The sequence below is a fragment of the Dermacentor albipictus genome, chromosome 2, assembly GCF_038994185.2.
Source record: "Dermacentor albipictus isolate Rhodes 1998 colony chromosome 2, USDA_Dalb.pri_finalv2, whole genome shotgun sequence".
Lineage (NCBI taxonomy): Eukaryota > Metazoa > Arthropoda > Arachnida > Ixodida > Ixodidae > Dermacentor > Dermacentor albipictus.
The window spans coordinates 113,824,218-113,838,713 of NC_091822.1; positions in this window are offsets into that span (position 1 = coordinate 113,824,218).

The window sequence follows — 14,496 nt, forward strand, 5'->3', positions numbered from 1 at the left end:
AGCTTAGTGAGGACTTATCTTTGAAGGCTTTCTACACTGGCTGTTTCAGCGAACACTTCCAAGAATATTTTCCAACTGCCTGTGGCAGATAATACAATTCTAGTCCATGAACTGGTCTACTCTAAGAGGCGGACATTACTTGCGCAAAACTTTATTATGCATAATCGAATTGACAAAAATTGTCTAATTAAGGTTTTAACAAATTATCTAGAGGCACATATTGCAATTTACAAATTCTAGCCGGAGTGTCCGCAAGGCGAATCCCCTTGGAAGAAGTTCTCCGGATGATCGACACCCCTTTCGAGATATTAATCCCGAGTTTTGGGGAGAAATGCGTTGGCATTCTAGTTAATTTTATGCTTTAATACATTCAACGACGTTCTGTCTTTTAAGAAAGCAAGTGGAACGACAGTGCACTTTTACCGGAAGTTCGACGGCGCATATCTCGCAAATGGTGTCTTCCTCACAATTTTTTTCAAGCGAATGTCTTGCAGTTTCACCGGTTCGAATTTGTAAATTGCAATACGTGCTATGAAGTAATTAGTTAAACACATAACTGTGAAGGTTTGCTAATTATTTGCTTAGAGATTTCAATTTTTTTTGTGGGAGTAATGTCCGCGTTTTCGAGTAGACTAACTCATGAACTAGAATTGCGCTATCGGCCACACGCAATTTTTTTTAATTGACAGTATTCGCTAAAACACTGTATTGTAACGTCAGGATTTCATCTTATGTGCTAGTGCTGAGTGAGTTCGCGATCCGCTGGGGCTAGTCAAGGGCTATGGTGTTGGACTGCTGAGCACGAGGTTGCGGGAGCGAAGCCCGGTCACAGCGGCCGCATTTTGATGGGGGCGAAATTTGTAAGCCCCCGTGTATTTAGATTTAGGGGCATGTTAAAGAACCCCAGGTGGTCCAAATAATTCCGGAGTCCCTTCTACGTTGTGCTTCATAATCAGATCGCGGTTTTGGGACCTAAAACGCCCTAATTATTGGATTGAGTTAGAAATGGCAATTGTTGGTGGCACTCTAGACACCGGGGCCTCTGCTCACAAGAAAGGGCCTTATACCTCGCAATAATTTGTAAGGGAAAATACTAGGCACTCGAGAAGCTGGAGATATGATTAGAGAAGGTATCCTGCCAAGGCTAAACATCACATACAAATGAAAAGCGTCGTGAATTCAGCCTCGGAAGGCTTTATGACGGAACTCCACAGGCAGAGTCATTTTTTCGAGCGAAGGTCTGAGGTGCCCGTTCGGGCATGGAGCTTCGGCATCCTCGGTAACCGAGCGAACCAGCACAGCGAAGAATGAAAGAGCCAACGTGGAGCACAGCCGGGTATGAAAGATACGAGGAGGACAACCGAGGAAGATGGTGCAGTGAACCTCGTGAGTGCAAAGTGGAGAAGGGTATGGCGAAAGCGTGAGGAGAAAAGTGTATACTGCCGCGCAAGAGGCGCTCTGCAGCGACGACTACAACGAGAAGGTGCCAGATCTGCTCTCTTTGCCGATGGCGCCATCGATAAGGCATGCGGCGAGCACGTCCACCGATACCATATATGGAAACAAAGCGCTGCATGAGCGGAGGCCTGTCTGTGGCCGCTGCTGTGAATCGCACCCACGTGTTACCTATGCACTGCCTCGCGCGATTTCCCGATTAGCAAGACAGTCGCGCCACACTTCCCTCCATTTGCAACGTGTCGCACGAGCCAGATTGTCCACGCCAGGGAATATATGGCGAAAGGAAAACACGTATAGAGCTGTGCTCAAATTCCTCCTTAGGAAGTATTGTAACCGTCAGTGAATTTTACATAATTAATGATGTTTCTTTGTTCCAAGTCTTCTTGCGCAGGCTGAATGCGTTCCAAATTTTAGTTTTTGTTGTCAGAGGGTTGCAGCGTGATTCAAATTAATATGGCACGGGTGCATAATCTACAACTAGCGTCTGCTAACTTGGAGCGCGGTCAATCGTGTGAGCACAGTCCACGGCACGGCGTTCCACTTCATGCCAGGCAATCAGCCCACTCCTGAGCACAGCCTTGAGTAAGGACTTGAGGACAGCAATCGTTGTAGCCTGTGAATCTTAAAGACCTGAAGCGGCACGGTAATTCATTAGGGACGCCTTATATCCAAGGGCTCCGCATGGTTGTTGGCCGCATGGGGATCTTTAATGAACGTGCTAAGAACGATATACGAGCGTTTCACGTCACTTCACTTCACTTTATTTCCTTAAAGACCCCACAAGGGGGTGTAACATAAGGGGTGGGTTGTACAGAGATGTTACAAATGCCACGGGTATTTAACAACACAGGTATATGGATACACTTTGAATAAAACGTGATGGACAGGTGATTGAAACATTGTCGTGGGGAAGGCCATTCCATTCTGAAGCTGCGCGGCAAAAAAATGATGCAGAAAAAGTAGTGGTGCCAGAACGGGGTCGGGTGACTTGAAGTGGGTGGCCCGTGCGGGGGGATGTGCGAGCGGCGGGAGCGATGTAAGGTGGATGGCTGATAGAACTGTGATAAAACTTGTGGTAAAGTGATAGTGTGGCGATCCTGCGGCGATACGAAAGAGTGGGCAGACCAGAGTCATTCTTAAGGGATGACACGCTGATATCTTATGAATAAGAAGGATGAATGAAGCGAGCAGCACGATTTTGCACTGCTTCAATAGCGTTAATCAAATAAACTTTGTGAGGGCTCCAGATTGGTGATGCGTACTCAAGTTTGGGTCGAATTAGCGATTGGTAAGCCAAAAGTCTTACGTGGTAGGGTGAGTGACACAGATGACGTTTTAGAAATCCTAATGATCGGTTAGCCGATGAAATGATATTCGTGACATGGGTGCGCCAGGAAAGATCAGGGGTTAGTGTTACACCAAGGTATTTACAGGATTCACTTGTTTCAACTGGTATGTTAGCGATTTTATAGGGAAATTGGAGCGGGTTTTTGCGGCGGTGGAAGGAAACTAATTAACATTTGTTAGGATTAAGGGTCATTAGCCAGCGGTTACACCTGTCGAACACTTTATTAAGATCATTTTGTAGGGCTGTTTGGTCAGATATGTTAGTTATTTTGCGGTAGATAACACAGTCGTCAGCGAACATGCGGATGTTACATGATAAATTATTAGGCAAGTCGTTGATATATATTAGAAATAAAAGTGGGCCGAGGACAGATCCCTGTGGCACGCCGGACGTTACAGGGAGCGAGTCAGACTTGACGTTGTTAAGGGAAACAAACTAAGAGCGGTTAGTCAGAAATTGGGCGATCCAGTTTAGTTCGTCGTGCGGCAGATTTAGTTGAGAGAGCTTCATTAGTAGACGTTTGTGTGGTACTTTATCAAAAGCCTTGGTGAAGGCAAGAAAACTAGCATCTGTTTATTGGTTAGTGTCGAGGTTAGCATGCAGGTCGTGAAGGAAAACGGCTAGTTGGGATTCGCATGAGAGGCCTTTTCGAAATCTTTGTTGAGAGGAATTAAAAAAGCTGTTAGAATCAAGGAAATGCATGAACTGAGAGTATATGATATGTTCCATGAGTTTGCAGCCCACACTGGTTAGAGATATGGGGCGGTAATTTAACGGACAATCTCTGTTGCCTGCAGTGTGAACTGGAATGACCTTCCCACACTTCCAGTCGTAAGGGAGAATTCCTGAGGAGAGTGACTGGGAAAACAGTAACAGTAAAAATTCGGCAGATATGTGCTTAGTGTTTTTTAAGAGCTTGGTATTTATTTCGTCCGTACCAGTAGAAGAAGACAATTTCATTTTTTCAATTAAGGACAGGATACCAGAGAAACTAATGGGTGGGTGGCAGTGGGTGGCAGCTTATGGGTGGCATTTCTGGTAAACTAGCGAAAACAGTTCTGTTTCAGTAGGGTTAGGTTCATTTGTAAACACAGACGAAAAGGCTGTATTAAATATATTGACACTTTCTGAACAACTTGCTTCTTGACCAAATTGATTAGTAAGGATAACGGGAGGGGTGTCATGTGGGTTTAGAATTTGCCAGAAACGTTTGGGTGAATCAGCAAGGATTTTTGGTAGCTCAGTGTGAAAGAATGAGTATTTAGCGTTGCGCACTTCTGTTAAGTATGCTTTTTCTGCAATGTTGTATTTGTCCCATGCGCAAACACTGTTTCTAGTCTTGGCGACAGGAAAAAGACGTTTCTTCTTGTTTTCAAGTGATTTTAATGACTTCGTAAACCAAGGTTTTTGGCGGGTGGGACGGAAAGTTACCTTAGGGATGAAGTCATCACCTAATCGGTTCATTTTGTTTTTGAAGAGTGACCAGTTTTCGTTAATAGGTCGTTCCGAAAATCATCTTGAAACGATGGAAAAAAGGCATTAAGTTCACTAATGATGGCCCCTTAGTTCCCCTTGTCATATAGTCGAATTGTTTTCCTGCAAGCTTGGCGTATTTCGGGAAGAAAGGCAAAATTAGCATGAATTACTTTGTGGTCACTTATTTCTTTTAGAAATGTTATAGAAGACAGGCTCCCTGGATCTGTTGTTAAGATTATGTCAAGAATATTGGCGGTATCGGAAGTGACTCGTGTAGGTTGTGATACCAGCTGAGTAAGATTAAAGTTTAGGCAAACGTCAAGAAATTCGTTAGCTTCTTTCGCATTGGGTGCTGATGAGGTTAGGGTCATCCAATCGATATTCGGAAAGTTAAAGTCTCCAAAGAGAACGACGCGAGCATTAGGGTATTTAGACGAAAGTTTGGTTAAAGTATTGTTAAGTTCGCGTGAAAAATCTGGAGTGGGTCTAGGAGGCCTGTAGCAAACTCCTAAGAGCACCGACTGTGGTGCGGAACGACAGATTAACCATAATATTTCAAGGTCGGAGGATATTTAGATAACAGAACACGAAAACTGTTTGTTTGCAGCAATGAGGACGCCCCGGCCGCGTGTGCCGAGACGATCCTTTCTAAAAAGATGAAAGTTGGGCAAGTCGGATAAAACTTCGCCATCGGTGACGTCAGAGGTCAACCACGTTTCAGTTAGAATAAGTAAATTGCTACTGGATGAAGATAGAAGGCTTGACACGTGGTGGCGTTTAGAAAGAAAGCTGCGAATGTTTGTGAAAATAATCGAAAAAGAGAGATCAGCTTTGTGACCAGAAACGGAACCATTTAATTATTTGGGGTGGGAAGGGGGTAGCTATGATTTTTCTTCGACAGTTTCGGTTGCATCGTCGAATACGTAGCGTTTAGAGCCCATAAATAATGTTTTACGTCGTAAAAGGAAAGGACCAGATTTTTCTTTAGCAAAAGCGAGAAGGTGCTTCCGTGCGTTCCGAACGTGAGGCGAGAAATCTTCCCCAATGCTAAAATGTGTATTTTTGAGTTTAGAGCCATTAGCGAGAACAGTTTCCTTGGTTTTAAAAGAGGTAAATTTTAGTATTATGGGGCGGCACCGGTCTCGCAAGTGGCGACCAAGACGGTGGGCACGCTCTACTTCCTCATATTCAATGGCTACATTGAAATGGTCCCTGCAAAACGCAGTGATTAGCTCCTCAGACTGAGCGTTGGTCTCGGATGGCGTATCGTCCGCTATGCCGTAAATTAACAAGTTGTTTCATCGGGAGCGGTTTTCCATGTCGTAAAGCCGAGTCTCCAATATCGAGACCTGTCGAGTAGTCTGAGAGGTGGTGGTTGCAACGGTGTCTAATTCCGTTCGGAGCATTTGAAGCTGGTGGTAGTGAGATTCTAAACTGTCGATTCTCTTGCCTAGTTCGGAAATGGTTTTATCGGTGCTTGAGAGCTGGCTCTTTAGGCTCTGCACGTCTCCAATGAGCTGGGCTTGACCAGAAGACAAGCCTTTTAGTTCATTTAATATTTCATTTAGGCTGGGGGGTCCTGGGTTAGTTTCAATGTCTCCGGATAACATAAGTAGCAAAGAACAAACACTGTTAATACAATCAGACATGATACAAACATAGCACTGAGGGCTTGGTAGCTGAATAAGGCATCTATTGCTAGATTTTTTAGCGAAAAGGCGACACTGGTTACTGACCTGCATGGTGAACAGAAGTGGGTTAAGCCCACTTCTGTTCACTTCTTATCGAAAGACGGTCACCCATGAATCGAATCCACAGACTGTTATATAGCTCGTATTCTACTTTCCCGCTATTGGTATAGGCTGTGTGGGGGAGGCGCATATAAGTTGGGCCTGTGGTGAATAACTATTAACCGCGAGCATAGACCTCTACGAACGCATATTATTTAGAAATGTTTGGTATCAGAGCGAATAGGACAGCCGCTTTACGGATGTAAAAAAATGCAACAGCTGCAGCTGAAGGAAGAGATGACCGAGTAAAGCACAATAAAATCTACTAGCGTACCGTTTGAGCTTTTAAGGCACAAATTTTCCTTAGACGCCTGCAATGGAATACGTCGGAAAGCCGCTAATGGACTCGAATCTTCTTTTGCTAAGGCTTGCTCATTATCCCGAGCAATACAGACCTTGTTAACCCGAAGATAATATCTCTTGGGGAAGTACAGGCAAGTATACTGAAAGAAGTGACGCGATCGATCAACCGCCATATGGACGAGACGCATCACCTCTCACCGCAAAGTGCGGAGCACGTGTATACTACTCCTCCTTCAGGTGAAACAGATGCGCTTGGAAAGGCATGCTCTATCGCGCCCCATCGTTTATCAAAAGCTCCGAGTTCAGGAACCCCTTAAACACGCGAAGGCAACTGTCAATAATGCCTTCTTGCATGAACAGAATAAAAAAAAGTGAAAAACATCAATGAAGGATGAATACAGACTTACCACCGGAATCATTGCGCACACTGTGCAGCCAGCGGCGACTCAAAGTTCTGTGGCAACCAGAGGGGCGCACAGCTCCCAGGGGTTCTCTTTCTATACTTGCAAGGGGCGTAATGCGAAGCCCAGCGGGTGTGCCTCAAGCTTTCGGCTATGGCGGTGTGCGCGTAGTGAACGTTTCTACCTCTTTTGGGCAAGATCTGGAGAAAATGAAGTGCAGGTGCGGGGTCTGCCGGTGGTCGTGAACCCACGGAACTCACGTACGGCAGCTCGACCTTGACTTGTCGGTGTTGGCCGTGTGCCGCGTAACCACCGAGCGTTCCCTGTATTTAATGGCTGCCGACGGTGGAGGGGAGAGTGGCGCAGGCACTCTCCCCTCTTAGGGCATCTTTCAGCTTAGGGGGTGGTCCGCAGTAATTTAGTTTACTATGTTTTTTTTCACGTCGCTACTAAAATGAATGTTCTTATGCCTACGCCCCCTTTTAGCGTGCGTCATATACACGGAACGACTGCAACCGAGCTTTGTGCGAGTGACGAGGGACCACGATACGTGAGAAGGTCGAGGACACGGGTACAAGACAAGGATAGTGCTACCGGTTATACGCAGGTGGTCAGACAGTGGGATTGTACATGATTCCCTTTATATCCTGTACTGTCGTGTACGTTGGCGTCGCATCCGGGCAAGCTCGTACGAAGCAGCTACATGATCGTGTCCCCGTACGCGGGCGACGCAGTGCCAGGCGATAGCGCGGTCGGCAATTGGGCAGAATAACATTGTTTGGGGGAACTATGCTCGTGACCAACAGAGCCATGTAAGAGGAGGTTAGCGGACTCGCATTACGACGTATGAAGGTCGACCATTTTGTGGATGAACTTATGAAGAAAAAAATAAAGCATTTCAAAAAGCTGATATAGCAAAACGCCGCCTGCTTTGCATGACTAAATATATTGGCCCTTGACACTCTCATTTCACGCCAGGGCTCGAATGGCGGAGGCCTTTTCTTGTCCAGGTTGCTACTGGATAACAAGTCGTTGAAAGATGCTACTACGCAGATTCGGAGCACCTTTCAAGTTTCTCCGCTTTGATTCTGGTGCGGCTACGCAATGGGTGTTTCCTGGGAAACGTTCGGACAGAGTACTCTTTTTGCCCTCATGACAAATGCCGTATATAGCTTTCGCGACTTTAATTTCAACGTGGATTCCGTTGCCTAGCCGTACACAAGAAGGTTATGAGTGATTCTTTACATCCGTTAAGCAGAGTCGAAGTTCCGTGCCAGTGGCGGAAAAGATGGCTTTAGAAAATTCTCTTCTTACATTATTTAGAGCTCGCCCTGACTTTATTCTGCCTAATTAAAGGACATATTTACCGCTTGAGGGACAAATACGCATCAAAGCGTGGTAAGATTGCTAAGGGAAGCTCAGCATGGAAAAAATAAGCTTGAACAGTTGCAATGTAACTTCCATTAGAGAAAGAGACAGTGGAAAGAGGAAAGGCAAAGAGGTTAACAAGATGGATAGATCCGGTTTGCTACCCTACGCTGGGAAGGAAGGGGAGGGGGAGGTAAAGTGGTAATAAAATAGAGATAAAGAAAGAAAGGAGGATGAAGGATTCGGTAGTTACGCTCGAGAAATGGTTAACCTGATATCGACAAATTGCGACGATACATATGTTCATGTCTGTCCCATTGCTGCATTCTGTGTACGTCGCATGTTCGTTTATATATATTCTTACGTTGATAGGGTGGTGGCTTGGGTGAGCTGATGTTGCGTGATATTATTTACGTAATGAGCCTTTGTGTCCTGAATAAACGAATTGAAAATGACGCACGTGACGTTGTTCTTATTCAATGCGGCGTTTTTGTACTTCTATAGGAAAATGTGTTCTGTAGCAAACGACCAGGATTGTAGAAATTTTATTTGAAGCATTTGTTGCCACACTATACTGCTACACGTGTATCACAGAACGCTGGTTATGCAGGAGCTCGCAAACTGACTCGGCTAAGAATTTGCAGGAGACCTACACATGACGAACGCCACCAGACGCTGTGATAACTTATGACGACCGGTATGCGCCAACAGCGCCCGAGGGAGCAACCACACGATCGCCTTTCAAGTGCGTCATACCGTGGGCACGCTTCCAAGACCGCCGTGTCAATCGTTATCGGCGCGACATCACAATTCTCCGAAGCACCGATACAGATCTACGCTCGGTGGATCGAGCATCGAATCGCGAGCGCTACGCTCCCCTGCAGCCGTTATTTACGAAAGGTGCAATAAACTCGCAGACGCCTCTGAATTTCTTTCAGCGGCGGCTTCACCGTAATCTCGACCTTTGTACAAGATGAAGAAAAGAAAAGTTTTGCTTAAGAAGGCTGTATATTTTACAAGTAACGATTTAACCATTATTATTATTATTATTTGTTTTGCACACATATACACATATACACAAGTAACAGGAAAGGGATAGCGAGGAGCAGGCTGGCAACTGCCACCGGAAGGGGCACAACGCCTGCCTACTCTTCTGAAGGGAGGTGAAAGCAACACAGAAATGGAAGATAGGAAGGAAGGGAGGAAAGAGGAAAGGAAGAGCAACAGGACAAATCTAAAGACTAAAGTAGAACACTGCAACAGGACAAATCTAAAGACTAAAGTAGAACTCTGCAGCCGGAATTAAAGTGACGCCGCGTCGAACAGCCTCCACAATTATCAAACCACGTCCATGGCTAGTTCGCTATGCGGCTGATTGTGTTCTCCACGATGAGACGCCAAGTGAAGCTGCACGTAATCACCGGTTCACAATATAGACTACAAGGTGTTTGAACCCGCCACCTCCCATCTTCGAAGGAAGAAGCGTTAGGGTACAGTACTGATCACACACAGCAGGGCCGGTCACTAAAGGTCACGCTACAACTGAATGTCGAATGTTCATGCTACAAACGTGAACCTAAGTTAGTTAGGTCTATAAAGGTTAGTAGGGCGCGATGGGCCTGATCACGTTTAGATGCACAGCCACTGGGGTATAAACATTCCTCGAGTGTCGCACACCGCAGGCCAAGGAGATGATAGTTTCTCACTAGTGACATGCGCTGCGCACTGAAAGCGGGACACTCAAATATAAGGTGCTGAAGTGTCTCGTAACAGCCACAAGACGTACAAAATGGACTTTCCGCACGCTCTTGTCTGTATAAACGTTCGTGCACGTTCACGCAACCAACCCTCAGCTTGAGCAGTTGTGCTCTAGCGCGACGAGGCAAGCCTCGACCACGAACACGGGGCGGGAACGTTCCATTTGCGACGCGCTGATCTGGGTGCTGCTTGAGTAGGTGGCGACGAATCAACAGACGAGCGTCATCAAGCTTGCACGTAATTTCTGGGCAGTCACAGTTGTTATGAACGCAACTTGAAGCGAGCCGATCAGCCTCTTCATTGCCGGCGATTCCTACGTGTGAAGGTATCCATTGAGCAACGAGACATACCCCACGTGATGTAATTTTGCTCGCAGAGTCAGTAATGCTGCGCACAAGTGGACAATTAAGCTCACTGCGTTGTAACCTGCTAAGGGCAGCACGGGAGTCCGTAAAGATGACAACCTTCGATGTAATTAACTCCTCTTGCACGTATTTCAGTGCAACATTAATCGCTGCTAGTTCCGCAGTTGTTGACGAAGTTGGATGAGGTATTTGAAAGATACGTCGTACTTCTGTTGAAGGGCAGTAAAAAGCTGCAGAGGCGCCTTGACCGTCGTTGTGTACAGATGCATCTGTGAAAACTTGAAGGTAATCTGGAAACTTTTCGAACAAGTGAGACTGAGCAAATTGGAATATTGCCGAAACAGCCATATCAGACTTTTTGTGCATGTCAGGGATTGTGAGGTAAATGGGGAATACGTGTTTCGTGATACCTTTTGGAGGCGGAGACGTATCTGAAGCAGCATGTTCAGAAGTGGTAGTGATATCCATAAATAATGCCGCCATTTTTCCCATGCGAGATAATGGGCGGTGAATCAGACGATCAAGGAGCGATTGACAATTCGATGCGCGATGCAGACGCTCAATGTGATACAGAGCTCTCTGATCTGCTTGCAGCCTCAGGGGTAACTGATGCGCTTCAGTAAGTAATGCAATAGATTGCGCCTCACGAGGTAATCCAAGCATTAGTCGTAGGGCAAGGCGATGATCTCGCTCCAGTTGGGCCATCAAACTAGGTAGTATGTTCAAAATTGGTAATGCGTACAGCATGCCTGAAAGTACAGATGACTGGTACACCTGAAGAGCCGTTGTTTGGTCGCAACCAGCACCTCGAGCAGTTAAGGCGGCCACATACTTAAGAAGGGAGTGCGATTTGCGTCGTACAGATTTAACGGCAGGACGCCAAGAGATGCGATCATCCACAATTAGGCCCAAATAATGGTGTTGTCGCACCCAGTTTATAGGCGTTTCGTCAAGATACAGTCGGCTCATTGTTCGACGAGCGCGTTGTTTAGGGTGATTGAACCATAGTAACACAAGGAGGAGGAGGTGTAAGAAATAAAGAGAGATGGCAGGGATGTTAAGCAGAAATGCGTCTTTATTGGCTACCCTTCTCTGGGGGATGGGAAAGAGGGAATAGAAATGTAAGATAGAGAGAGGGAGGGGAGGGGGAGCAAAGCAGCGGTGAGCTCACGCACGCACGCGCAGGGCCTGAGCAAGTCAAAGACGTTCACAAGCAGCTTAGGAGAACTTCTTGTTGGGCGAGTTGGTGCATATTAGCAAACAAAAATGATGCAAACAGGGAATTAGACATTAAAAAATATAATATTCGTTTCATTCGGTCTTTCACGTTTCATTGATTCAGGCTGTTCAAAATGTATTCAAGTTAGTGGCAAAGCGTCTTCTCAGAATTCTGCTGGGTTGAGTGTTGATAGGTTTTAGCGTTGCTTGAGTTTTACCTCAAGTCGACCTTCGTCCAGCCCGAAGAAGAATTTTACGTACAGAAACAAGGCATATGCATACGTTCCTGTTTTGTTCCTATCTTGTGCATTATATTTTTATCGGAATTTGACAGAGCGGTGAACAAAGGCATCAACCATGACAAGCTCGTTACCGTGTTTCGTTATGTTGACGATTTTGTTTTACTTTTAAAAAAGGTCTGACGACACCATCGCAGGTGTGCTACACATCTTTCAGCGCATTGTCAAAAGGTTGACATTTACTCATGAACTAACAAAGGATAATAATATCCATTTCTTAGACAACGCTCTAACTTTCTGTGACAACCATGTGTGCTTGATGAAGGCAAGAAGTCCTTCTAGAAGACAAGTGTACTTGTCGAAACGTTGGCTCCTGTTTTCACCTTGTTCTAGTTTGGCTAACCATATCAGCTGGGAATATAACCCAAGGTCCCAGAAGAAATCCTTGCTCGACAATTCGGCTCACTCGAAAACGGTGAAGCGGGCCAGAGCCACCTAGTGCATTAAGTCAGGCTTAAAGAAGTCGTGCACACATAAAATTCAGGAAATCTTTGACAAACAGATTATCAGGCTAGAAGGAACTGGTTTCCCTCAATGAGTAATTTTAGCAGTATCAAAGACAGTACATCATAAGAACAAAACGGAAAACAATATTAGTTAAGCTGCGAGAGAACGCAAAGATTAAAATGAAACGTAAAGTTGTGCCTTATATTTCGAAGACTTCCCACAACATAAAAAAGGTTGTGAAACGATATGGAGTAGAGGTGGCGTTTTCTGCTCCTGGCAAGCTTGCTGGATTATGCTCGCGCTTAGGACGAACCACGAATTGGTCCCACGGGTGCGGAATAAAGCACACCAATTCCTGCGTAGGTTGCAGTGTTGGGGCAGTCTATCAGATTCCTCTATCATGCGGCAAAGCCTACGTTGGCTAAACAGAAAGGTGCGTGAATGTACTCTTGCGTGAGCATGAATTGTCAATTAGCAATAAAGCGAGTGGGCACCTTCTTACTCATTGCTTGGCATGCCCGTGTAAGCCGATCCTCAAAGAAGCGAAGATATTGTGGCGGTGCCGAGATAGCTCGCACGTTAATAAAATCGAAATAAGCGCTATGATAATAATATCGCGATAAATAGAAGTCACTGCAGATGGCACCTCACGTAGGAGCACTTGGGATTCTTATTCATATTGACAAGCTCCTACATGCTTGTGTTGTTGAAATCATCTGTGGACTTCTCAGGGTTCCAACCTATATATAGCCTCCCGAATATATTAACCGTACCGACTGGACATCAAATTTAAAAACGAAGAAAATAGCGTGACCTCCCTGAACGGGTATTGTCCAAGGTATGCGTGGCGCTATATTCGACTTCGATTTGCTTCTGCGTCTTGTACTGCTTCGTCGTGTTTCCTCTTGTACGAGTTTGATCCTAGCATGCTGAGTATGGGTACTGAATTAAGACAAGTATTTTAGTGATTTCACGTTGTAGATACCACGTACATTCAGGTGATCAATGGCTCCTTGTCTTGGGGTACGCACGGAGTCGTCCGTATATGGTATTAGACTGACGAGCAAAATGTTTTGTAATGATGCGCGTGATGCTTGCACGGACAATGAGTCATTATCATGCCACACCTACCGGCCGCTGTCAAGCGCGCACACGGTGGGCTTAAACTGCACATTGCCCACCTGTGTTGGGAAAGGGTTCAATAGCCAGGCCATGGTCGGTCCCGGATTGTATACGATATCCGAGGTCAGTCATCACCGATTTGGCCAAGGACGGTCTCATAGAATTTTCGAACTTACTTTACCTATAACGCTACGCATTAAAACCCGGACCTGGTCACCAGCTGCCAAAGGCACTTGCTGGACTCAGCTCGACTGCATTACAACGTCAAATCGGCACTTTATAGCTTAGACCGCAGACAGAAAGCCACCTGTACGATTGGCGGGGCGATGACCTTATACGAAAACGGCCAAAAATTCGGGTGACAGACAGAATAACATACCAGTGCAATTTACATTGCAGAAATAAAATTAATTGGCAGTAGATAACCAAGGAAAAGTGAAACAGTTACACAGAAAACAATGATAACTATCATTTAGTCGGAACACTTACACATGCACGCGGGCTCAGGCAGGCGCAGATACATATATACACAGACACGCACTGAAAGACACGTGCGAGAAATGTGCGAGAAAGGAAGTCGTGCACATCAGTGAAATATAGTACAACATTTATTTTTGCGTAATTTTTACTGAGCACAGAAACGTGAGGCGTGCACGACCATTGGAATCGCTAAATTAAATGTAATAAAAATAATACATACTCCAAAGCAGTAGGGTAGCATAATATAAATGCAAGGGTAAATGGGTAGCACATTATTCTGGCGCATAGTTTGCCTAGCTATGGCGGGTATTCTGCTGTCCCTCTGATTCGTTCGAGGGTTTTGAAGTGAGCCCAGCAGTGCCGTGCCCACGAGCTTCTGTACCCAAAACGACGTTCTCGTGTTCCTGTGGGCATGAAGACATTTTATTTATTTGTAGGGAGCTTTCGTGCAAGCGCTCGCATGCAGGCTCCCTGCTGATTCGTAGAGCTGCGAGAAAAGTTTTTAGAGAGGTGCAACGGACAAAGCTCTACGGTAGGGTTGGCTGTTTACATTAGATGCAACCACTGTTTTTTCTCCTTGCCGTTTTTTCAAATGAATGGGGTAGGAGGTGTTTTGAAGGTCATATTTTTCAGGATCCTCCGGCAAGCTTTAAGAAAACAGGA